At 44.8% G+C, this 21,214-nt stretch overlaps 1 protein-coding gene and 1 long non-coding RNA gene across 6 annotated transcripts in view; one reads left to right on the forward strand and one right to left on the reverse strand.

The window, feature by feature from the left end:
- Positions 1 to 2,287: 2,287 nt before the first annotated feature.
- Positions 2,288 to 10,698, reverse strand: LOC115613960. 2 transcript variants are annotated; one of them, XR_003993579.1, is made up of 4 exons: positions 10,648 to 10,698; positions 7,340 to 10,397; positions 6,403 to 6,599; positions 2,288 to 5,887 (listed from the first exon to the last, which is right to left on the reverse strand). It is a non-coding gene; the product is annotated as an uncharacterized LOC115613960 (long non-coding RNA). The 2 variants fall into 2 exon arrangements; XR_003993578.1 differs by lacking the exon at positions 6,403 to 6,599.
- A 105-nt stretch (positions 10,699 to 10,803) lies between these two features.
- The window catches only part of ESRRG (estrogen related receptor gamma), a 380,477-nt gene continuing 370,066 nt past the window's right edge, over positions 10,804 to 21,214 (forward strand). For all 4 annotated transcript variants that reach the window (XM_030500071.1, XM_030500070.1, XM_030500073.1 and 1 more), the window contains exon 1: positions 10,804 to 11,112. The gene's annotated coding sequence lies outside the window, so the exon portion shown is untranslated. The remainder of the gene's footprint in view (positions 11,113 to 21,214) is intronic.

Consider the following 21,214-nt stretch of genomic DNA (forward strand, 5'->3'; position numbering starts at 1 on the left):
CAGCTTTATTTTTGGGGGGTAAAACAGACATGATAAACTTGTGATTGATTATAATACTTAACATTTAATGAATGGATTTATTAATCCAAGGGATATCAAGGACATAACTCTTACTTTCCTATAAGGAAACTGAGGCACAGAGAGAGAAGTGACTCTCAGAAGCCCAAGTTCCCAATAATGTGTTGGTGATGGATTTAGGAAGACAGAGCAGGTTGCATACACCTGCTACATACATGTTGTATGTATGTATGTAGCCTCATAGAGCATATGCATTTTATGATGCCTTGACAAACTACTAAAACCTTGTTCCAACTGTTCCCTCAAGAGCTTTGTGATACTCTTTCTTCAGTGTCAGCCCTTTGTTCATTAAATGTCTATAAAGCTTGTACCTTATGGTCACCTGTATGAGGACTGGAAGACCTGTTTGTCTTTCCAGTACTCAAAAAACTTCCTGAATGTTAACTCCTGTATTCCCATGTATAACAGCAGAATTTCCTGAAATCACTGGAATTGCTCTTGCACAGCAATATGTTGCACTGAAGCCATAGGGAGGAGAACTAGCATCCCATGTTGTACATCCTCTGCAGCAGCACAAAGCCAAGAGAGAAAAACTGAGGCATAGTGGAAAATAGTGAGAATGGCCATTTTCATTTGGCTTGTACCTAAAGAACTGTCCCAAGAAGCAGCGTAAACTGCTGGAATAGAAGAAACCGTTTCTGGATGTTAACTCTAGGTAGCCCTGGTAGCTTAGTAATGTGATATCCTGTCTGCACAGGTAGGAATGTAGAGCAACAGTCTCCTAATAACTGGAAATTAATACACCAATGGTTAATAAACCATGGTTTCTCTTTTTCTGTAGTCTTAACTGGACAGCCATGTCGCAGGAGTTGTGTGAAGCCTGACAAACATAGGCGGGGATCACTGAAGTTCTCGGGATGGCTCCAGAAGGATGTGGAGGTGGCATTTGTGAGCTAGTGGCTCTAATTCTCAGCAGAAATTTAGTAGCAAAACATTATGGTGAAGTCTTCTAACTAGTGAAATTGCTCTATTGCAATGAACTATACCATAGTAACCAATAGTACAGTGCAAAACGCTGCCCTAAGTAAAACTAGCCTTGCTGAAATAAGTGAATAGAGAAAATAATGGACACAACTTAACTTTAGGTAGCTTATATAAAGAACAGTATTAGTTGGTTAGGGAAAAAAATGGTTTATCAGTAAAAGAAACATCAGGGAGACTGATATGATCCTAAGGTTCTTTCCAACCCTAACTATTCTATGATTCTATATTAATTGTCCTGTAACTAAAATGAGAACTGGCTTCAGTGTAAGGTAACTTCAAGGACATGTCCAGCAGTGACGTTTTACGTACGCTGTGTAGTGTCTGTGTCCACCAGCACACAAACATACTCAACATCAGGAGGAAAGCTCTCAGCCAAAAAAGAGGCATGCTTAGCCTCTTCCTGGAAGAAGGCAAAGGGAGATGCAGAGATGCTTGCAAAAGAAGCAGTTCCCCATCCTTAGCTCCTCAATGCCTTCCCCTGTAGAAGCCCATTGGGAGGATGCGCTCCAGCTTGGCAGCCTGGAGTGTAAGACCTGGCCGGACACCAGCTCCCTCCTCCCCTGCCTGCTTCTCTCTGTGCAAGAAGGCAATGCCAGGTGGCCACGGCTGTCCTCTTTTCCTGCCTCTATTTGGGTCAGAGCTGCCATCTGACCAGAGGGGTAACATGGGGAAGGCTGATCCCTTTCATGACCTATTCAGGGCTATGATTGCCTAGCCCAAAACTGAACAGACAGTGCTCTGCAGTGGCTCTCCTTGTTTTGGGGAAAATGGTTGAAACTCTGCCATCCAGCTACAGAGCAGAATAAATGACTGGTGATATTTTGAAGCATCCTTTATTTTCTACTTTGTTATCTACAGGTAGCTATATACAGATCTGGGGACTATCCTTTATATTCCTTCCTGAATCTTCGAAGAAGACAAAAACAAGATCAAAAATTATCCCTCCTTCACTAAACTTCTTTAAAAAAGCCCCAAACCCCATAAAAAATTCAAGTCACATTAGATTACATATTCTCATAGAGATTTAGATAAATTGGAATATATTGTCTTAGATATTACAAGTTTTTAAGCTTTATAAACTCGATGTCTGTACGCTATTAACAAACTACTTCAATAATGTAATGGAAATATCATAGCTAAAAAGGAAATAAACAACTTGCCACTTTGGCAGAATTATCACTGCCCTCTGTGTAGGAAAGGCCTCTGTAGTTGGCTGCCTTTGCTGCAATTACTGGTGTACTTTCTTCCCAGGATATCCTGTTGTTTGTCACCCTGCAATCTTTTTTGTTGGGCTTTTGGGTGCAGGAATTTAATCTGATGAAATATTTTGTACAGCACTTAATAAATGTACCTTCTTCCCCTGAACAATGCTACTAGGCTATAAATACCTAATGAGAACACATCTTTGCTGGTGTAAAGGTGGAGCAGTTACCCTGATTTTTGCCAACATCGCTCTGCACTGACACTGGGGCAACTCTGTTGGGCCTGACGGCAGTAGGTCTCTTGCCCTGCTATTTCTGGCATGAGAGAAGGAGCTAGTATTGTGGGACTTGTTTCTGCATCCTTCTCATCTGCATCTTGCTAACCTCAGTAGGAGAGAAGAGCATAGCATGCAGCTCCTGGCAGCGGCAAGCCCCACTAATTCCTGCACTGCCCAGAAATTATCTTCTGTCATTAAAATTCAGTTGTTTCCCTTCACATTTAGACATCCGCCCATGGACAAACACCCATCGTGTAACTTGTTCCCCTCTCCCTGGGGGTGGTAGATTAGCACAGGAGGGGAGGGGAAGGCTGTAGCTCTAATAGTGTCTGGAAAGATGGAGTCAAGAAAATGAGCTGCCCTAAAGTTAAGGAGTAACCCACATGGCTCCAACACTGAAATATGTGATAATGTGGTTGTAGGATTTGATTGCTGAAGACTTTGCATTGGTTCTGCTTCTGTCTTGGCTGTATAAATATTTAGAACTTTCTACTTTATTGCTTTTGCTGTATAATATGACCGAAATCATAGAATGGTTTGGGTTGGAAAGGACCTTAAGATCATCTGGTTCCAACCCCCTGCCATAGGCAGGGACAGCTTACACTAGACCATGTCACCCAAGGCTCTGTCCAACCTGGCCTTGAACACTGCCAGGGATGGAGCATTCACAACTTCTCTGGGCACCCTGTGCCAGTGCCTCACCACCCTCATAGAGAAGAACTTCTTCCCTATATCTAACCTGAACTTCCTCTGCTTCAGTTTGAACCCATCACCCCTTGTCCTACTGCTACAGTCCCTGATGAAGAGTCCCTCTCCAGCATCCTTGTAGCCCCCTTCAGATATTGGAAGCTGCTCTGAGGTCTCCATGCAGCTTCACTTCTCCAGGCTGAACAGGCCCAACAAATATAATGGAAAAATGCAATTTTTTAATTGGAAATTGAAGACCAGATTCCCAGGTAGTATGAATTGGTATGAGCCCACTGATTTCATGAGAGCTATGTCAGCTTTCACTGGCTGCATAGCTGTTTTCTAGTCTGTGGCTCTGACCAGCTAATTACTGAATAAGGTTTCACCATACCATGTCATTCATATACAGTAATGGAAATCAGGGTTCTGACTGGGGTTAAGCAGTTAAATATAAGTAAAAGCATTCCTCTATAGAATAAGATGTTTTCACTTTTCTCATAATTTTTCATCATGAACAAACGGATTAAAACTCATGTCCTCTCCTTCCTATTGGCCTCCTGACCACCTGCTGGAGGCCGTCAGGTGTAAGAGGAAGGATGGGTTTAGTATCAGCACATTTCATTTGGGTCTCTAGAAATGAGCATCTCTAACATGCACCAAATGGCAGGGGAGCGTTTCTAGCAGGAAACCCAGGCCTGTGGACGCAGCCTGGGACCCTGCGGTCCAACAGGCTTTGTCACCCTGACTGATGCTAAGGAAGTCCTCCTTACAAGCTTCCATACACCTTTTTCTACCTGTATCTATCACATCTTTGCAAGTACAGCTTTTTGTGTGTGCTGGGGATGTACCCAGGCATTTTGAAAAGCCAGAAGACTCACTAAACTTCTAAAGCTGGGCAATGTCTGTGTGCTTCAAGCATGGTCTCGATGGAGCTGAGGTAGTTGAGCCTTCAGCCCAAAACTGCTTAAGATCCAACATTAACCTATTCATCTTTTGCCTCAACATGCCAGGTGAAGTTCTGAAACCTCAGGGAAGGCTTAATTCACACAAACAGTGCTGGGGTTCCCTAATGGAGCGTCACAGGTGCTTTCTTCTCAACTCAACAGTATCAGTTCCTCTGTCTTTATATAAAACATAGCAGCTAGAGAATTCAAGTTCATGGATGAAGGGTTTCATGTTTCTTCCTCTTCCACTCTATAAACTATTCTATGCATAGGCTTCTTCCGCTCTTCCTTTTGAAGCTCTACCATCAGCGTTTAAGGTTATTCAGGCCACAGAAAAGAAGCAGCAGGGCAGCATGACTGTAGCCTCCTGTGAGAACACTGAGTTATGTGGGATAATCCTGGATCTCTGGCTTCCAGGACTCCTTTAGCACTTATACATTAAGAATGAAATACATTAATGGGCTTTTGAGATTCCTGAGCTATGACCTGAATCATAGATAGAGCCTATCTGCCATTAAACATAATACCTTCTTGGCAGCCGTTCCTCTTCTGCAACCTCTGGCTTCGAGACCTGTTTTGGAAAGGCAAGAGGCATTCTGGAAATCCTGTAGTCACTACCTGTATACCCAGGAATCAGGCCTATCACGTGCTGTTTTGTACCTGTCCTTTCCTCAGTAAGTCATATGTACTTTGCACATACAGCATAGTTACTTAAGTGCAGACTGCTGGTTATTGCAATATTTGTGTAGCATGGGGAAGGGGAAAGGGCTTAAATTCTGTTTTTATTTTAAATAACTGTCTTGGCAGATACACAGTCCATAGTGTTTATATTTTCATGGAATGCAATGTTGGTGACTGATGTTAAAACGAGAGGAGCAGGTATCAGATATGGCCGAGCAGGTTCTAGAGTTGGTCTGGACTGGGTCAGCCTTGCACTGCAGCTGGCTGTCAAGGGCATTTGGAAAGGTGCCACTCAGCACCGTACAGTTTGTCTGCGAAGTACATGCAGTATTACTACTTAATGACGGCAGTTTGGCAACTTTTGTCTGTATGAAGCAAGCCAAATTCTGATCCCTTTGAGTTAGTTCAAATTCCTCTGACACTAGGCTCACTACTCAGCAGGAGCCAGACTGCAGAAGCTAAAGGGTGAGCTTGCTTATTCTGAGCTGACTTGGATCTCCTATTAGGTGAGGGCCCCATGCCGAATCCTGATCTCTGATAAATTAACTTTTTAATGTTGCATTACCACTAGCGTACAAGCTAAATATCTACACAGATATTTACATTCCAACAGCCAAAAACAAGCTCTTCTTATTTTTTCCTTCTGATTTATGAGTATGTTATGTTTTGCAGACATGGGTAACTCATGTGGGATATCTTTCCCACAGAGTAAAACCAATGTAAATTCACATGACTCAGGGATTTGTTTCAATGCTCATGTATAAACTCTCATTTGAAATGACTATGCTTGAAGATCAAAAGAAAAGTACACTCGCTTGTATTAATGTTTAATGCGTAATTCACATTGTTAGAACAAAAAACAAAACTGTTGGTTGTTGTTATGACAAATATTAACCATTGGCACTACTAACCAATTCCCATAGAGGATCCTTAATTTCATTGCATTGGCTGTGTGCTGAGGTTTCCTCTTGCCCATGTTGTGCTATCATCTCAGAGACTTAAAGACACTTTCCCCGCTGGATGAGAAATTCCCCTGTAATCATAGAATCATAGAATAGTTAGGGTTGGAAAGGACCTTAAGATCATCTAGTTCCAACCCCCTTGCCATGGGCAGGGACACCACACACTAGACCATGTCGCCCAAGGCTCTGTCCAGCCTGGCCTTGAACACTGCCAGGGTTGGAGCATTCAGAACTTCCTTGGGCAACCTGTTCCAGTGCCTCACCACCCTCACAGTAAAGAACTTCTTCCTTATATCTAACCTAATGACAGGAGTAACGACAAGAGTGGGAGAGAGCTGGGACAACCCACCACTGCAGGGGGCTCAGAGACCTCTCAGTGGAAGCACTAAAAAAAATAATCTAATCCAATCACTTACACAAGTAGAATTGCAGATCAGACATCCTCCTGATGCCTTCAATCTTAGTCTAGTTTGAGCCTTAATATCAAAACTAGACCCATGCTCAAAGTCACAGCACAACAGAGTTCAAGAACTCGATTTCTTATTGTATGTTTATCTGTGTTTTACCTTCTTTAGACAATGCTTACTTTCTTACCACAAAGCTTCTTTCTTAAATAAGCAGGTTTGGTGTGAGGGAGGCACATGTGAAATCCACTCTCTGTATCCTCAACCCAGACCAACACATGAGAGCAAAGCCATGCTCATAATCACAAATTGAGCTTAGGAAGGAGAATCCAATGTGTGGCATCATTGCCTGTTACATGGAGTAGCGGGACTACTTCACCTGCATACGGGAAGACACCTGGGTACCCTTTGCCACCCCACATTACAGCCTTTCACACAAAGTAGGAGTTGGGTTTTTTATCTTTGTAGCTTTTACTGGCTTTTCCCTTGTTGGTGTTTAAAGGGTCAGCAATTTGTGCCATCTAGTTTTTTTATTCATGTTTCCAAAAAATTGGCTGTTTTATTAGCTCAGCTTACATCATTTCTTTGTCTAGTGTTCCCCCTCCCCCCCAAATACCCCAAAACAACTTAAACCCCACCCAACAAATAACCTTAAGTTTAAAGTTAAAGAGTCTCAATTCATGTCAGAGAATCGACTATCTTCTATGGCACAGAATGAGACCAGATGACATTTGTCAAACTTTCTGCTTGGCATAAAGTCAAAAAACTCTATGTTCTCAGTATCATTTTGGTAGCTTTCCTGTATGCCAGCAGGGATACAATACACCTGATTCAGAGCAGCTGCCCAAGTTTCGGGTAGGTTCTTCCCCATTTTAGATCTCCGTATGCAAACTATACATTAGCTCTCTACTCTTAAGGCCCTGTTGTTCTGCAAACCCTTCTGAGCAAATCTGAGAGGTTCCTCATTCAGGAACTAATATTGTTGAATTAGAATGGGTGCTATTGCTTTGAATGGCATGCAGTCAAAGTTTAAATGGATCATGGGTGTTTATAAAAGGACAGAGCAGAGCTTTGGGTTTGTTTTGCTTTTGTTTGTAACAGTTCACTCAAAATATTTACCATTGAGAAGCTGGTATTTTCTCCAGCAAAGAAACTATTGTCAACCTCAAGGCAGTTGAGAAGGTACTTGGTGTATATACTGATTAAATTGTTTATTTTAGTGGAGTGCACATGGCATTTCTACCCTGGAATTGATCATAAATACAGAGCTGTTGTGGGATTTGTTGATAAAAGAAAAACATGTAATGAATTAAACATGCTTCACAAGGAAAGAAGTAGGTAAAACATTGGGGTAAATTAACCTCATGTTATACAGAAAGACTAAATTCTGTTATTTTCACCTGTGGGACTTTGGACTTGTCTATGAGCCAAATCATTCCAAAACACCTATTAGGTACACTGCAGTAATGACTTTTGACTAAACCCATGTGTAGACAAATCTTGTACCAGCAGAAGAATTCCCTTTCTTGAATTATCTTAATCCACTTTGAAAGTGGATTAAGTGAAACCAGGAAACAGCTTGGTCATTCCAGAATGAACAAGCTATCTGAGCACATTCTGCTTGACATTCACGTCCAACCTTATTTCAGGATAATTTTCCTGTGCTGAGAGGCTCTTAGGATATATCTACATAGCAAATGAACGTGTGATTATAGACATACCAACCTTTCCTTTACTCTCACTGGCATGAGTAACAACAGTAATGAAAGATGGCAGGAGAGACTTCAGTGCAGCCTTTTAACTGAAGCATACACGCAGCCCATTGTGAACAGCCTCTGCTGAAATCCACCTCATCACACCCTCACTTCAGAGACACCTCATGTCCCTTAGACTAATACCAGGGTTGGGGATGCCTCTCTGCATCTCTGGGGTGTATGAGCACCAAAAATTGCATATGCGATAGGATGGCCCAGCTGAGTTAAATGGAAACCAGGTGAATTTCAGAGGTTAATCATGTTGGAGAAGCATGGCTCGCACATTTTTAATATACACACCTTTGACAACCACATAGTGTCACCTGTGTGGCTGCAGAGGCCAAATTAAATATGCTGTAGACAAGCACAACTCAGTTGATGTCACTAGGGCTGAATTTGGCTCCATGGGTGAGATCTTATTTGACTAATACTTGTTTTGTTGCCTATCTGCTCATTTATTTTAATGAAATTTATGCATTTTAATGTTCCTTTAAGAGCATTCCAAAAATAGCAATTTGATTAACTAATTCACTTTTAAAAGTGTAACAATCACAACTAAAAATCTCCCTCTTAGCTGAGGTATGGAATAATTGCAAGTAGCATCTTGGGTAGCTATGCCATACCCTTCATCCTTTCAAAGCAATTCCCCACATCAATCAGAAGAGCCTGACTTAAAAAAACTAATGACGAAATACAGACAACGATCAAGCTGTACAAAATGCTTTTCAGGTCTACCAAAAAAATATATCAGTAATGTACCCAGCTCTGCTGAGACAGTATAGTTCAGACAGGTAAGAATTTCACTTAAAAGCAGTTCAAACCAAGTCCAAAACAGAAACATGAAGCAGACTCGTCTTTCTAGCCAAGCCAGAAAGCATCTTAAATAGCTTGGGTTAAAAGAAGACAGAGAGAAAGAAAAAAGTGCTTTCACTTTCAGGCTCCTTAAAATGATGTTTGGACTGTACCATATTCCGAGAGGGACTTCCTTTTCCCCCAACTATTTTTCCAGCTGCAAGAGGCGAGATAGCCATTTAAAACATGGTGCCGGTGAGAGCACAGAGTCCAGCAACAGAAGAGGCGCACACTGACTTCTCCCTGACTTTATTACCTTCTAACAACTGGAATAGCAAAACCTGATTAGTAGCAATATTAAGCAAAAGCAATTTTCCTTTTATTGTATTTAAATGAGGAAAATGAAAGCGTTAATTCTAATATTAAGGCTGAACAGAGGCGGCCACAGAAAAATAATTTCATTTCAGCCCTGCTACATGTGTCGCTTCATGAACTCCGCTGTACTAGTTACATGTGTATCCCCAACGTTGTAACTGGTTATTAAAATAGGTGGTGCACAACTCAGTGCAGAAGAGGTAAACTTGACTTTGGGCACTGCTGGGACGCTCTGTGGTCACTCTGCAGGGTGTTGTGGTGTTTCAGCAGTTGGGGCTATTAAGAGTGTGTGTGTGCAGCAATTGATCTTTAGCTGAAGAGGCGCTTAAACCGAAGCGACCATGGGCAGTTTGCTTTTGAGAGAGGCCTAGTCATGGAAATACTTCTGCACGCGGGTTAAATCCAACGTGTAGAAGGTGCCCTGAATTTAGCAAGATTATTTGCGTAGACTTAGAGGATTTGCCTGAAAGTACAAGAAAATCAAGGGAAGAAATCGCGGGTGCCTTGCCAGCCCCTACCACTGCTCACACCAACCCCGGTGCCAACTGCAGGCCGGAGCTCGCCCGCTCTTTTAACGTAAAACCGCCCAGCTTTCGGAAATAGCTGCTCCGCAGCCCTGGCAGCGGAGGTAGGGGGAGATGGTTTAAGCACCCGCGAGTAAATCCCGCCAGGGTTTGCGCCAGTCCTTAGCAGCGACGCCATTGTGCTGCCGAGCGGCCGCCGCGCCCCGCGGGAGCACCCCAAATTGAACCCGGGGTCTGTGCGGCGGGGGAAGTCCGTGTCCCGCACACACACCCCCCCCCAGCCTTCCCCTGCAGAGGCTTGGAGGAGACTGGGGGGGGGGGGGATGCTGCCGTGCGGCGCCGGGCCTGCACGGCAGCATCCTCACTCCTCGCCTAGGAGCATTTTACGCCGCCTCCTGCGTTTCGGGAGCCTTTTCTTTCAATACATATATTATATATATAATATATATATTAAACGGGCCCCCCCCAACCCGTTTCCCGATCCCGCGGCGGCTCGGCAAATGGCCTGCTGGCTGCTCCTGCGTGCCTCCAAGTATCCCCGCATCCCCTGGGCGAGGTGTCCCGTCGGCCTCCCCATCGGGTCGCCCCCCCTTCGGTATAGCAGGTTGGGGGTTTTTTTTTGGGGGGGGGGGGAGTGAAGGGGGGTTGGTTTCTCTTTTTGTTTGGTTTGGTTTGTTTTCCAGGTGGGAGTTGGCGGTGACCGGCGAAGCTCGCCTGGCACTGAATGTCACCCTGAAGGTAAAATGAAAGACAAAAAGATGAACGCATGCCTGCGCCCCTCGGCCGCGCCGCCGCTTCGCCGCACCCCGCCACCATCGCGGAGCGGCAGCCCCCGCCGCGCCCCGGATTTCCTGTCCCGGCTTTTCATTATTTCCCTTTAAAAAAAAAAAAAAAAAAAAGGGTAAAAAAAAAAAAAGAGGTGGGGGGGTTGGGGGGAAATAAACCCAAAAAAACCACGCATGTAAAGGAAACGTGCACGTACCCGGTAACGAGCCCAGGAAAAACCCGACCGCTTCCCCCTTCTCCTGCCAAGTTATCATTGAGAAAACAGACAGGCGGCGTGACGTCCCGGGTCAGGCCGAGTGCGGACCGGCGCTACCAAGGCGGCAGGGAGGCCCGGCGCCGCCGCCGGGGCCGGAGCCGCGGGGTCCGGGTCCACCGCCGCCCGCCCGGGGCCGCCTCCCGCCCGCCGGGCCGCGCCCGCCGCCGCCGCCGCCCCCCGCGCCCCCCGCCCGCCCGCCGCGGCGCAGCGCGGCCTGCAGCCCGCCGGCGGCTCCCCCCTCGCCGGCGGAGGTCGCGGGAGCCCGGTTAAAGGAGGCGTGTGTAAAGATTTTGCAATGTCCCTGCATGGTGTTGTAGACTTTCCTAGCAAAGAAACCGGCTTCGGCTTCTTTAAAATCCCCGACGACTCACCTGACTAACCTGCCTGCGGTTCTGAGCTGACCAGGTAAAGCGGGGCCCCCCCGTCCCCACCCCGCACCTCCGCGAGCTGACATTGCAGCGGGGGGCATGGTTCCGCACGGAGACGAGCCGCTCCAGAAGCGCTTCTTCCCTCCCCTCTCTCCCTTCTCTTTCCCCTTCCCTCCCCCCATTCCACCTTCAGACCTTGTCAATTGCACTTGCTCGGAGTCGGTCGTCCCCGTCTGTCTCCCCCCCACCAAATCACCCTCGTAAAAAGCCGCATGGCAGCACCGGCCACCCGGGGCTCAGTGGTTCGCGTTTCTACGATAATTATTTAAGATTATTGGGCCGGGTGGGGGGCTGAAGGGGGGGGAGGGAGAATGATTTTGTTTTCTGCTGACAGATCCTACCCGGGCGGGTTTTGTCCTCCCCCCCTCCCGCCCACGGTCAGGGGCGCCGGGGAAGTGACGAGGATTTGGCCAGCAAGAGTTTGGGGTCCCGGGGTGGCTTTAGCTGCTGCGAGCGGGTCACGGGGACCGGACTTTCCAAGCCGGTGCCAGGGAGCGGGTGCTTGTGCCGGCGGCTGCTCCTGCCTCCCCCCCACACCCCCCGCCCTTCTTCCCTCGGGGTGCCCTTTTGGGAGCCCCGGAGTGTCCGGGCAGCGGCGGGGCCCGTCCTCCCCGGCGGGGAGAGGCCGTGGGGATGGGGGGCTAGGAAGAGGATGGGGTGTGGGTGAAGGAAGGGGGGGGCCCTGCTTGTCCCCGTCCCGTCCCCCCCACCCCGCCGCCCTCTCCTTCCTGAAACACTTCTGCGAGCGACCCGTGGGAGCCACGCAGGCCTGGCCGGAGCCCTGCCCGTCGGGCGGGGGGTGGGAATTCTGCTGCCGAGCGTCCCTTCCCGTCCCTTCTGTGCTTCCCCCCCCCCCCCCCCGCCCCGTGCCATGCGGGACGCGCTTTGCCCCGCTCCTGCCGTGGCGTCGGGAGCCGCGGCCGGGCCAGCGGGTGCGGAGGGGGCGAAGGAAAAGTGAGGGAACTCGACGTCCTGCGTGCTCCCTTCTGCGCTTCCTGCTGTAGGTCCGGAGAAGGGGTTGGGGTGGGGGAGCTCAATGTGACCCGGCTGCGAGGAGAAAGATTTTTTTCTCCCTTTTCTATTTTATTTTTATTTTCTCTTTTATTTTGCCCTGGGCGTTAATGCTACGAAGGGGCGAGTGGTCCGGTGGTACGTTTTGAAGCACTCCCAGTGCTCGGTCTAGTTAACATGTTTCTCATGGTAGCAAAGAAAGGACTGCATTTAGGAGATGACTAAATAATGGGGGAGGCAAGTAAAAATGAGTAGAATATAAAGGAGAGGAAAATGAAGGTGAATGGGAGTGTGGGAAGACAGGCACTGTGCAGTTTGGGTTCTTGGGTTTCTCTCCTGCAATTCTCCCCCATACCCTCTCCATACACCCCCTACCTCCCCCTCCGCCCCATCCTATCTTTTCATAGTACGTAGGAAACTCTAACAGCAAAGATAACCCAGCAGATAGATAAACAGATGCCCCCCTCCCTCCCCTCTTCAGCCTGTCTTGTGGCCAGGAGGGAAATGCCCTTTGTATAAAAGCACCCAAGTTTTAAGCATTTATTAGCCACCCTGTCTCAAATACAAAGTGTAAAACTTGCCCGATACATTTTGGTGTTGCTTCCCTGTTTTATTTCAGAGGACAAAATGTTCTTGTGTAGCATACCTACGGTGGCTTTCAGGATGGGAGTAGTTTACAATATAACCTACATTAGATTACACATGGTGTGTGCGTTCCATTTCCTCTGAAAATAGCCAAAGCCTTAGAATGATGAAGCGACTCATGTGGTTATGATCTTCCGTGTCTTGAGAGCATCAAGGTAGCCATGGGGCTGCGTGCTGGGGATGAGGGGCTGTGGTGCGAGGGGTTCCACGGCTGTCTGGGAACCTGGCAGAGCTCCTTGTAAAGGACTTCACAGTTTAAAGCATGCCAGGGGCAGAAGAAGGTAAACACGACATTCATTATCAAAATAAGGAGAACAAATCGATTGCAGTCACTGTGTGTGCAGTATCACAGTTATTCCCCAGTATTTTGTCAGAAATTAAAAGGTTACCACTAGAGTACTATATCCCTATCGCCAGCTCTGGCACCACTTATTACTGCAATGGTATTTCAATATTAAGTGATCTCAGAGATATTTCATCTTTCATTTTGAATCCTGAATTTGAATCAGCATTAGGATGTCAGGCCTGTGAGATAAGGTATAACAAACTAAGTAGACAGCTGAAGGGCTCCTGGCGAAGGTGTTGCTGAGAAGGATATCTCGGGCCGTTCACTGTAACCTTGTTTACAGGGACATTTCAATTGCAACCTGAATTTAAGCAAAAGGCTGCCTGGACTGATGCCTGCGTGGCTGAAACCCATCACGAGTGTCTTTTGCACTCTAAACCTTCTCTCTGCCTTCCTTGCGTTATCGGAAAAACTTTTCTGGAAGGTTAGGATGATTTTCTGATAGGAAAATTAAGACGTTTTCCTAAGAGGAACGCTGCTCTTTAAACTCGGGTACATTAGCAGCAAAGTATTCACGAGGTTTTAGGTTTTTTCCCCCTTTATCTGGTTCTCTGGTGCATCAGTATCAGTTGTTACACCCGTCTTTTTAACTCACCTATATGGCTTTGATTTATTATAGTTAAGTCTTGGTGGTTCCGAGTGTATTTTGCAGCACATGAGATCGATTTGAATCCGAAGGTGAAAAAAGATGCTTATTGTGACAAAGGACAGTTTTGTAGTGATCTGCTAATTTTTTTTTTTTTTTTTTGCTTTCTTTTTCCTAAAGCTATTCCAAGAAAATCACGTGTGTTTATTAGCGAGTGGGTGCTAAACGCCAGCAGCCACATTGTTGAAGAAAAAAATGCCGTTGAAATGCTTTGGAATAATAAATAGGATATGTAATGGTCAACCACAAGATAAAAATTTTACACAGTGTTTTTATGGCTCTAAATTGGCTGCATTGTAAACCAAGCTTACTACTCGATTAAGTCATCAGAGTTTTCAATTATTTAAGATTATCTAATATAGCCTTCATCGTCCATATCAGAAAATTATACATCAGGTTGTAATTCCTTGTTGTTGGTATGTGAGGGCTTTGTTGTAGACGGGGGGTTTAATTTTGACTTATCAGGACAAATATTGCAAAGCACGCATGCAGAAAAATGATATGGAAATAGCCCCAGCCCTACGAGATGGGGATAGTTACAGCACTGAAATGTACCTAATACAATTTGAGATCCACTCACTAAGAAACCTTGACAGTATCTGCCTCGCAGGTACCGTGCGTTTGGAAATACTATATCTCCATTTAAATGCAGATCTTCAGTTTTCTCCAGGGGGCAGTTGGCAAACCTTTCGATTGAACCACCAGTACTAGAAAAACTAACTGAAGATTTACCTGCGAACAAGAGACCCTTTCACGTCTGCCTTTCTGAAAGAATGATTGTCAAATTTCCCAATATTGCAGTTTGATGTTGATTTTGAATAATTCTGGATGCCTTCTCAAAAGCCACAGGAAAGGAGTAGTGCCTTTTACTCAAGGTAGGCCGACATCTGTGCACTTGTTTAGCAAACTTAAGAGAGAGAAAAGCTACAAACAAGCTCTTTGTTTTTACATGAGTGTTGTGTTTGCATGTGAGTCTTGTGAAATGGACAGAGAAGTCTTGCTTTGATTTTGACCTAGATTCTTCCTGATTATTCCTATACAGCTAGTACCTGCTTATTTCCCGCTGTGAAAATAGGAGAACAACTGTTGATGCTATCTAGCTGGGGCTGCATGGGCAATAAGCACGCACATCCAGTAAATCTCCCCTCCTCCTCCTCCTCAGCTTCATTAGTAATGGATAAAACAGTGCTGGAGTCCAAAGAGGGTGCAAGCCAGTATTTCCTCTCTGGTAAATTTTTCATTCTTAGAGGTTTTAATTCAAAGGAAGACTGAAAAAAAAAAAAACCAAACCCCAAACAAAAAACCAAAAAGGTGGAATGAATGTATTGGTTTCTGTTTCCAGATTTGGCACAAAAGTGTTGCACACTTGCAGAGCTGAAGAGCACTTGCGGGGCTGAAGAGGGCTATGTTTTGTTTGAAACAAGTCTCAGATCCACCTTACTCCGTATTTGCTTGAAACTCAATGCCTCTAGGTGTCAGTACTCCTTAGAGAGGCTTGTCCCATCCAGTCCACTTTTCTCTATTGTTTGCCAGCTGTCTAGCTTGGGGTGTAACCCAAGGCATTAAATACCCAGGACATAGGGAATGGGAGCTCCCATTCCCTATGCTGCTACCAGGCAGCACAAACTACCTGGTGCAGGGGAAACAAAAGATCTGACCTTTTCTGTGCCGGGTGCCATGTGCTGCACACATTACTGGCTGCTCTGGTCTCCCGACTGTGGGCAAGGATGCTGCCCAGGGATGCTGCCCTTGTCCCTGTGCCAGAGCCATGAGGTTGTGGAGATACCATCTGTATTATGCTCACCTGTTAATGGCATATAACCCATCGGCTGCAGTACCCTGGAGAAAACAAGCACTTCAGCCTCTGCGTGGAGTTCAGGCAGATCTGCAAAGTCCAGTCTTACGTGCACCCAGCGTTAATGTCAGAGATGCCATTCAGCTTAATTGTTATTCCCGTAAACATCTGCAGGTTTCTGTTTCTAGTTGAAGCTACAGCTGGGTGGACTTCTTAAAGGAATGTTTTGCATATTAAGGTTGAAAGGAAAGTCGAGCCTGATACATTAACTTATCATCTGTGTCATTCTCTTGACATCAGTTGGATTACTACAAGCGTATATGACAAGGAGATTAGGTGCGAGATCTTCACACACACATGCTTTTGTTAGCGTGTTGATCAGTGGAGATGTTACTTCTCTGAAAACCTTGTTCTAAGTCAAGCGTAGGCAAGCACAAACCTGTGCATGCATATACAAGTTGAGCAGGGCCTATCCTTTATAATGCAATTTTTTTTCCTTTAATATCTGAGCAAGATCTCTTCTAACTCAACTGTTAGGGGAAAGAAAATGGAACTTTCCTCAAACAGCTTTTCTGTTGGGGAATCTAGTGGCAGTTGCTTTGAAGCATGTGTAATTGATTATCATACATTTATTTTAAAAAGGAGACATAACAAGGAATCTAACATGATGTTTTGGAATATATCTTCTCCCCACAATGTTCTTGAGGGAAATGTAAGGTTGCAGGCATCATTTCATGCCCTGTATGTTTTTGAACATAAATCAAAGAAATTGTTGGAGAGTTATAGATGTTCATGGCAACTGTAGCTATAATAAACACATGCAGTATATATTTTCCAAGCTATTTTGTATGGGTGAAAAGCTGAAGCTGGCTTTTTATACGAACAATTCAACTTAATCACTGAAAATTTATTTCCTGGTTAGGGTGGATTACCAGCGTAGCATGAAGTCGTACACCTTCGTTTAAGTTCATCTGGTGATGAAGCCTTGGTTAAAATTGGGAAAAAAATTAAATTGGATCTAGATACCTTGAATGAATTATACCAAACGTCAAATTTATTGTGATGCCTCCATGGCGATATTTACATCTATATTATCATCTATATTGGTTTAAAAGTATGCTGGATACTTTAAGAGAGCGAATAAAAGACAAGAGCGGTATGAAAACCCAATTTTAATTGTACGCATAGCACAAAATGTGAGCGTAGTAGATACAACAGGAAAGAGAATCTTGAACCATCAGGTAGTGCAGAGCTGCTAATGGGAGCAACAAGCAGCTTAGGCATACAAATTTCGTGATGATTGTATTAGTTTTGATTTAAAGCCTTAATAGATGCAAAAGGAGAAGTGACTTTTGTGGTTGAATTTCAATGAGGATAAGGTAGCCATTCAGTGTGTGAGGATGAGGAAGGTGTTTCATACGTTGACAAGGATCAAAATGCTTTAAAGTGCTAAAAAGAAAATCGAGTAGTCACAGTTAATATCTATGTGGATAGACTGGGGACAGGACGTATTCAGCATCTGCGCAGAGATCAGGCAGGTCTAGATGAACAGAGTTTTGGACTTAATATTTAAGCAAAATCCTAAGGGTCTGCTGAATAAAACAGGTAGGATGTGCTGCTTGGAGCCTGGCTTTGCAGGTGCTTTCAGGTCTAGCTCTCATTACTCTGCATGCTCCTGTTGGGTTCAGAGATTGGCAATTAAAACCATTACTGCTTATTGAAAATCGTAAGACTAGCTAAAAGGTGTGACTTGTAAAAGTGTCACTGGGCTTCTGTTCTATCGTGGTTACCTTCAGTTGTTCCTCTTTTATTAGAAGAGCCAGAAATCTCTTTTTAGAAAAGAAATCTGGATTGTCATTACTTGACTCCTGAAAATGGGTTTTTTAAATGTACAACACATATCCTGAGATTGATGCTTAAACTGAGAACTTGCTGGTTTACTTTTTTGTAGTTTTAGCCTCAAATGACTTCTTCTTGATGATCTCTTTGAATTTTAAGACCTGCATGAATTAATTAAACAAGAAACAACTGATGGATGTCAGGAAGACACGGCATAGCCCATCATGGGCATCAGTACTAGTTTAGACTTCAGAAGAGCAGGCAGTGGGCTTGGGTTTCCAAGGCCCACCCTGGGGATGGGTGGAGGAGGGATGGAGACTTACAGCTTCTGACATACTTGGGATCAACTTCCCCTTCTTAATTTCTCACCTAGCTCTTGCTCCTCATCCTCTCCCTACATTTTTTGGGGGTCTCTCTTTAGTAGTCATCAGATTACTTTATCCTGTCCTCTGAAGGTTGGAAAATGGACCTTGAATTGTTACTATGCTTCCTGCTGGGTACAGTGCTGTGAAAACAAAATTCAGTGAGAAAACCGTAAAGGAGAGAAAAGAGAAGGCAGAGTGTGGCAGGCTGAGGTATAGCTGGGAAAACTGTGAGGAGAGATTTGGCGATTCCTATGTGTCCTGTGGTTGGGATCTATGTATACTTTCACATAAGAAGGTAGCTGAAGGAGCTGTGTCCCTGGATCCATATTGACCCGGCAGTGATAGATAGGACATGATAATAAAGGAGAAGTAAGGAGAAGCGGACTCTAGCCCAGAGTGGGCGTCCTGCTGAATATGGTTAGATTATTGCTCTCATGCTGCATTCCGAAGTCTCAGCCTTTCTGTGCAGACATTTGAAAGGACTTGGTTTACTCTGTGCTGAATTTCTAGCAGATAAAAACCAACCCTATTGCAGTTAAAACGGACAAGCTGGACAAGTGCTGAGAGTGTGGTGTCTGGGTGGCAGGCTGGGCCCTGGCACACCAGGAGCAGGCGGCCCAAGGTTATAGCCCTTCTGATGCCACAGCTGGGACCTGGATGCACGACCTCAGGTTTTAGCCCTTTACCTTTCTCTGACATGCAATCCCTGTCTTGCAGCACAGAAACTCTGCTTTTGCAATAGGCGTTAAAAGGTGATGGTGCCAGTTAAGGCACGGGAAGGTGAGGTGATGCGTCGGAGGTGACGCAGGCAGTCAGCGAGCCCAGCCTCTTAGCCAGCATTTCAGTTCCCTGCCTTGCGCCTCCTCTCCAGGGAGAAGAGCAAGATTAATCCTGCTGGTGCCACCACCACACACTTTCATTTCTCCTATATGACACAGTCCAGGGGTGGACAGGGTCATGCTCCCAAAGGAGAGAGGCACATTTGGGTGGAAGCGCATGCTGAATCAGTATGGTTACCCTGCTATAAATGGTGCCTACCTTTTATTTTTCATGTTTTGTTAATCAGATTTTGCTTGTTCTTACTTTTTATCAAAGGGAGGTGAGGACTTGAACTGAGTATCCCTGAAAATTGGGCCACAAACCCTTGAACTTGTTTGTCTTTGCGAGTGACCGCATGTGTGTGTGTGCAACGTGCGAACGCACACTTGGATGTTGTGTATCCACAGGATCTCAATTATTTTGCTGTTTGAATCATAGAGCATGCTGTCTTGATGTACTGTCAGTTTTGGTTTCTGCCCTTTGAAATAAAGTTCAAAATATTAAACAAATAACACGCAATATACTAGTAGCTAGAATAGTCATAGTGCCCGAGGGGAAAAGAGGGTAGTGAATAATCTGTTTTACAAATGCCCAGGGAAAAAACCCTTAACTCCTCCTAAGCAAACTCTGGAATGGTGCACTTTGAGAAGGGACTCTTCTGAGGTTTGCTGGTTATCCAGGAGAGAGAAGTAGGTCCCGTTTGGAAAGCAGCGTGCAAGCTCTACAGTCACCCTCTGGCCGTTTGCTGGGGGAATGTGTGGTCCCAGTTACTCTTCGGAGAAATCACCCTGGGCTAAATGGTGAAACAACTAAATCTGAATTAATTATTGATACTTCCTTAACATCAAATGTGAGGATGTGTTTGGAGTATTGCTTCCCGGTTTAGGAGTTGAAATAGCGCTAGCAAATGTATTCTTTTGAAATGTTGCTTTTCTGGTCTTAGTCTACTTGGACAGCAGTAAGAAACCACAGAAGCTGATGCAGGTGCTGCCCATCCCTGGCAGGCTCTGGATATGTATAACGTATAACATTATATGTTTTGTATGTGTGCGTGTGTGTGTATATATATATATATAAAACCCCATAGATATTTGGAGTCACACTGGGATTTTGGTCAGAATACCAAACTTTGCTGGATTTGGGATGTTGTGCTCTACCGTTTTAGTCCAAGGGGGGCCATGCTAAAAGGCTCTGGATAAGATATTAAATGAAAAAAGCAGCCCCCTCCCACTCCCAAAATCTTTTGACTTCTTCTCTGTATCAGGAAGAAAAAACCCGCTGAGAAGTGTGTGACTGATGCAAGGCAGGCTCGGGATGAATTTAGGATAAACAGGATGCCTGTTGCACTTAATTTAGCAATTCTAAGGCAGAAAATGCTTTTGAGCGCAGCTAACAGCTTCTCATCTGCAAATGCCACAATCAAGGCAAAGCAAAATATATTGTGGCGAATTCTGCAGCTCACAGTCATGACACAGTCAAAACCTCCTATTACAGCAAGGGAGACTTCTGCCTGTATCCTGCCTGCCTGGGATGCAGGGTTTCAGAGCAGCATTAATAAAAGCGATACAGTAAATAATACAGCTCCAAAAGTCCTGTAGGACACGCAGCAAACGGCAGTGATTGGAACTGGGTGAAGTTGTCAAAGGTTGCTTTGCTCTCCAGAGCCTGGCAGTAGCTCCACTGAAATGTGATGCCATTGGTTTTCAGCAAAGGTTTCTTTTCTGCAGGGCTGCAAACAGAGATCAGCTGCTACTGTGTATATACACAACTAGGGAGCAAATCAAGCAGCACATTTAAGCAGCCTTTTTAACCCTGAGACTTTCCAAGATTCCTTCTTCACGCAGGAAGTTTCCTTTATATTGTCAGCTGTAGCACTTTGCTTATGTAATGAGATCAGAGCTAGGATCACTGCTGCACAGTAGAAAGACTTCCTTAAGACATTTGTCCTTGAAACTGCACCAAACTCTTGGAAGAACCCAGAACCTGTAAGTATGTGCGATATAGGCAACAATAGCACGGTGCAAAGCTGCAATCAACCATTATACAGTATCCGATTAGCAGGGTAGGAGGGATTTTCTTTTCTTTTTTCTCTCAGATGTTACGTTACATTCATTTTCAGTTTGTTCTAAGGAAACAAATCAATTCGGGCTTCTGATACAGTGACTTTGCAGTAGATGAGCTAGTAGTAATATGTTTGATTTAACTATTTGTTGCTCTCATGTAGCTTGTGGGACGATTATTGTAGCCATCAAACTATAGAGAACTTTTCTTATGTTTTTAGGCATTTTAAAAGATTTTTTTTTGGGGGTGGGGGGGTGTCCATCTTGCAAATAAGTTTTTGCTTTGCTTTCTGGTTTTGGCAACCCCACCCTACGCCAAACTATAAATAACAGGGCAAATGGAATTAGTGCATATTGTTCTTAGGTAGCAATGAAATATATTTGTTTGCAGGTTTAATTTAGTCATTAACAACGTTGCACCGTTTGGGGTGGGTTTTGTCTTAATCGAATTCTACTCAAGGCTGTCTATTTTGTGTTTTACTATCTTGTCTGTGTCTGTTTAAGTTACTTTGCCGGGACTGCAGTCTGATTAAACCTGTATTTAAGCACCATT

Source organism: Strigops habroptila, chromosome 10 (genome assembly GCF_004027225.2).
Source record: "Strigops habroptila isolate Jane chromosome 10, bStrHab1.2.pri, whole genome shotgun sequence".
Lineage (NCBI taxonomy): Eukaryota > Metazoa > Chordata > Aves > Psittaciformes > Psittacidae > Strigops > Strigops habroptila.